Genomic DNA, 5,193 nt, shown 5'->3' on the forward strand with positions numbered 1-5,193 from the left:
TATAGATGCGAGTAATGAAAAGAAACAAAGCAAAGGAAGGTAATAAAGTCACATACTCCAGGTTTCCTTTGGTTGAACACTTTGTAGTTCCTTGAAGAATAACATGCCCAACCCGCATCAGACATCGTAGACAAGATTTTGGATTGGATGTAACAAGTAACAACCTTTACCAACACAGTCCAAGACTCCTTCTGATGTACTTATTTCTTACTTTTTTTATTGGTATGAGATGCCACAATCAGAAACATAAAAATGAAATTACAAGCAGCTCAAACCTCAATAGCCAATAATAAACTTACATAATCAAGCAGAAATATAGAATAAATGATAATGATAAAAATGATAGTCTACCTACAAAATGAACTATGATTTCAGAACGTAAGTAAACTAGAACTATTCTTTTACGAGTCTATTATCAAAGTTTCTACTCGATGACAGTGACTAAGTGGAGTAGGAAGTTCGCTCCACTCCTAGTTCTCTAGCACGGATTGTTCTCTAAGTCTAAGAAATCAGTCTTAAGTCAATGAGAGCTTTACTTAAATATTAACTACGATACTTAATTAAGATGATTACTAGAAATTAACTACAAATGCTATGGAAATACTATTGTTTGACTCTAGATAAAGGAATTAGAGGGAATTGAATCCACCTCGAATCTAACTTAATGACCTAGCATAGATTGTGGTATCTCGATTCTTACGCTTTCACGCAAGAATTCGAAGTCTAATCCCTAGTTTTCATGGCATTTCTACCAAGTACTAACTAGCATGTGAGGTCGCCTCACCCAAAATGGCTAAAACACTACCCTTCTATAGTGGAATAGATTCTACAACGCTTCTATACTAAACAACTAAGTTTCATCAAGGCTTCATCAACCCCCTCTAATGGAGGTTTAGCCTTGAGTCATCAATCTAACATTTACCATTGAATCTAAACTAAACATAATGTGAGAAATTGAGAATTACTTAATTTAGCAATAATGAATCTAATTTAATGGCTTTGGAATAAAACAATGACAAGAATTGAATTTAGATCTAAAATGGAAATGACAAATTCAACTTGATAAAAATACTACTTTATTTATCTAATCAATCCGCAACAATGATTCAGAGATTTAATCTAAAACAAGAATTTAAATGGAGCTAAAACTTAATTTATTTAAATAAACTAGATCTAGAATTCTATATCTTAATTTAGGTCTAACTAGCTACCATTAACAAAGAGCTAAGCTTTTGTTTTTATACATCCAGATCCAAAATTCGTGCATGGGCTTGGAGCCATGGGTTGGGCCAGAAATCGTGCCCAAAACCCAATTCTTTTCACAAAAAGGCCTCTTCAGCTGCAGTTGGCTTCCACAGACTTTTCGTCCACTTCTGCTCCTCTGATTGGGTCAAGGCTTGACCATTGGAAAGCTCTTTTCCGAGCCGGTCGTTTTGACATAAGGTAGGCCTCAATCCGATGTCTGAGTCCAAAGATATGGCATTCGAAGTTCTCTGCTGACTTTGCTCCTTATCTCGCTTAATGTGGCACATTTCTCGCACATAATGGACTTTGAAGCCCGAAATGCATAAAAACACGTAATCGCGATTAACTCTTACTTATTATTCACATAATTGGTCTAACCGTATGATTATTAAGGGGTTAAAACTACAGTTTTGGGCTCTTATCAATAAACTATAACTTTTTTTTTTATAGGAAAACAATAAAGGAAAACAAATCTATAACTTAATTTCGACTAACCCTAACAATTTAAGTTTTTTTTTTAAAAAAAAAAAAAAAAAAATACCTTAAACTTCTTGCTCGCAAAAGAGAGAGGGTTGGGAGGGAGAACGAGGGAAGGAGATAGCTCTGCCAGGGAGAAAGAGAGAGTGCTGGGAGAAAGACAACCACCGGTGAGAGTGATAGAGTTAGTTGGGAGGGCGAACGCAGTCAGTTCTTTTTTTTTTCTCACTTTCTAATCCTAACTCTAAATCCAGCGGAATTCGATAAGGTTTTTCTCACTTTCTTTTTAATTTATTTTATCTTTCTCAGTTAGTTAATTCTTTTGGAGAGCTAAAAAAAACATAGCACCCGAGTTTGAGTAATACGTTTTGTGTTTTGTAGGTCCAGTTGTGTCATTTTTTTAAATTTGATAGTAGTTTTCTTTTGTTTTTGTTTTCTCTTTGCAAAGAGTGACACAACAACCAAACCACTAGTGTCACTTTCACATAAAGCAATACGAAAAATTAGATTAGTTGTGTCACTTTTCCTAGAAGCAACACTTCAACCCTCATTCCATAAAAAAGTGTCACATCAAACTTTTATGTGTCACTTTTTTGTAGAAAGTGACACGAGGCTTTAAAAATAAGTGACACAAAAAGCCCTTTTTTTAGTAGTGTGAGCCATCCAGGTGGTGACTAGCCAGTGGCCACTTAAAGTTGTGACTCGAACCAAAGAGATTAGTTAATTAGACTTGTGACCAAGGTTAATGATTGGAGACTTATGATCAATACCTAGTCCGTAATGAAATTGTTAGCCAGGGTACAAATGTGGAGGTACGCACACAAGAGATCCTTCCACTAGTACAAAAAAGTGTGCAATCGATATGCAAGTAAGGATCCAATGCTTCAATTTATCATTGAATCCCATCCTGCTTAAAAGGTAGTAGAGAAGATTCCAACTCACATGGTCAAATGCATTAGTGATGTCCATTTTGCATAAGATCTCCGGGTTCCCTGATTTTGTTCTAGAACCGATGCACTAATTTGCAATCATAACCCCATCTAGCAATTGTCTACCACCAACAGCTGCACCTTGAGGAATAGATATAGTGCTAGAAAATACGCCTTTGAGTATATTAGCAAGCACCTTCAAGATAATTTTATAAATCCCACCAATGAGACTTATGGGACGATAACCTATTAAATTTAGAGCTGAATCACTTTTAGGTATAAGAGTGAAGAATCTTGGAAATCTTTAACAGCTGCCATTATGTCATCTATGAAGATATGCCAACATCTTTCGTAAAACAACAAAGGAAATCCATCTGGGACAGGGGATTTATCTCTATAAGAACTATTTAGTGAAGCATAAACCTCATCCTAAGTCAATGATCTTTCAAGCCATTCTCTGTTCTCATTGCTAATAGAATAACAAATTAAACCAGTCCTTCTAAAGAAGGACGAGCAACGTTAGGTTCTCTGTACATATTTGAGTATAAATCAACCACATGCTCCTTGATTTTATTCATGTATGTGACCTCTTCTCCTTCAATTGTCATTCTTGAGAAAGACTCAACTCTGCTTCTACCATTTGTCATCCAGTAAAAGAATTTAGTGTTCTCGCCTTCGTCTCTAAGACCTTTCACTTTAGCATTTTGTCTCCATCAAATTTCTTCCTTTATCAACAGGACTTCTAATGCACCTTTCATCTTCGCTTTAGAGATTAGTGTAATAATTAATTTAATAGTATTTAGAGGATCTTGAATCATAGATTATTTCACATTATATAAAGAATGTAAATAATGAATCAATGAAAATTGTACCTTGATCCATTGCAAGAGTGATGTCTTGAATCCGATAGCAAAGCACCATTTCTCTTCCAAACCTTTATATTCTTTATTGTGTTAATTGTTTTAGTGTGAAAAATGGGGTTTCTACACTATTATATAAAGGATGGAGAGAGGACGGTGGTTACACTCTTAATCTTCCAAGTCTTTTTATCTCCCTTTCCCATAAAAGGTGAAATAGAAAATGTAACCTTCTTCTCTTAATTAGCCAATGTAATTAAGGCATGAGTAAATAGGATATTTACTTAGAAGTAACCCACACATCAATTTAGAAACCAAAAGTCTATAAAGTTTTGACTTATTGACCACTTTATGGAGGATATGATATAGTGGTTTTTGGACTATTATATCATATCTTACATTCTCCCACTTGGTCTATATGAAAAAACTAAATAGTGATTTTATTTACAAAACATTTTGTAAAACGATTTGTGTGGGTTGACAATAAAACAACATAATTGCGATCGCGTTTTTGAAAATATATCCAATATATGCATTTACATAATTTGGTTATCATAATGTCATAATCAAAATAACTTACTTATATGAGTCATGGCGGTAGTGTGTCATTGAAACGGCACAGTCCCTTCCATGTACCACAACATGAGTAACTTGAATGACATGAACCATGAGTGAGAACTGTAGGCAAATAATAATGCCTAAATTATGTCCATCCTGAAATCCATTCATAAATGTACGTACATATAATGGAAATAGGAAATAACATAAACAAATTACATGAGATCTCAAAATGTCTATCGTAATGAGAGGTAACTTACTTCATTCAATCCAAATAAACGAAACATAGTTAAGCTTGACAACTAAGACCCATAGTGAGAACGTGTTCCTTAAATGTCTTTAGTGGGAGCCCTTTGGTTAATGGATCAGCAATCATAAGTTTGGTGCTAATGTGTTCAACTCCATATGTTTAGCACCCTTAGAATATTTGTCATTCTTGGAGAAGAAGACTGTTGCGGCATTATCACAGTAAAGTCTCAATGGCCTAGAGATAGAGTCGACAACTCTAAGCCTTGAGATAAAATTCCGCAGCCATAAGCCATGAACTATGGCCTCAAAGCAAGCCACAAACTCAGCTTCCATGGTGGATGCAGCAATGATAGATTGCTTCGCACTTTTCCATGAAATAGCCCCTCCAGCCAACATAAACATATATCCAAATGTGGACTTTTGGCTATTAGGACAACTAGCAAAATCCGAATCTGAGTAACCAATCACCTTAAGATGACCAGTTTTCCTAAATGTGAGTATGTGATATTTTGTTCCTTTCAAGTACCTTAGAACTTTCTTGGCGAGTTTCCAGTGTTCCATCCCTAGATTACTCTGGTATCTGCCCAGAACACCAACTGCAAAGCTAATGTCTGGTCTGGTGCAGGTCTGTGCATACATTAGGCTTCCTACAGCTGAAGCATATGGAATTGCTTCCATTTGCTTACGTTCTAATTCATTCTTTGCACATTGCATAAGGCAAAACCTTATCCCCTTTTGAATTGGAGATTCCCCAATTTAACAATTTTCCATGCGGAATAATCTCTCCAGAACTTTGTTAATATATGCTTTCTGAGACAATCCTAACCATCCTTGTGAATGGTCTCAAAAAATTTGATGCCAATCACATAGGCTGCCTC

General features: G+C 35.5%; 1 pseudogene; it reads right to left on the reverse strand.

Annotated features, from left to right (window-relative positions):
- Positions 1-4,438: 4,438 nt before the first annotated feature.
- Positions 4,439-4,993, reverse strand: LOC147475914 (secreted RxLR effector protein 161 pseudogene; annotated as a pseudogene).
- Positions 4,994-5,193: the final 200 nt, after the last annotated feature.

The sequence above is a fragment of the Coptis chinensis genome, chromosome 9 (assembly GCF_015680905.1).
Source record: "Coptis chinensis isolate HL-2020 chromosome 9, ASM1568090v1, whole genome shotgun sequence".
NCBI lineage: Eukaryota > Viridiplantae > Streptophyta > Magnoliopsida > Ranunculales > Ranunculaceae > Coptis > Coptis chinensis.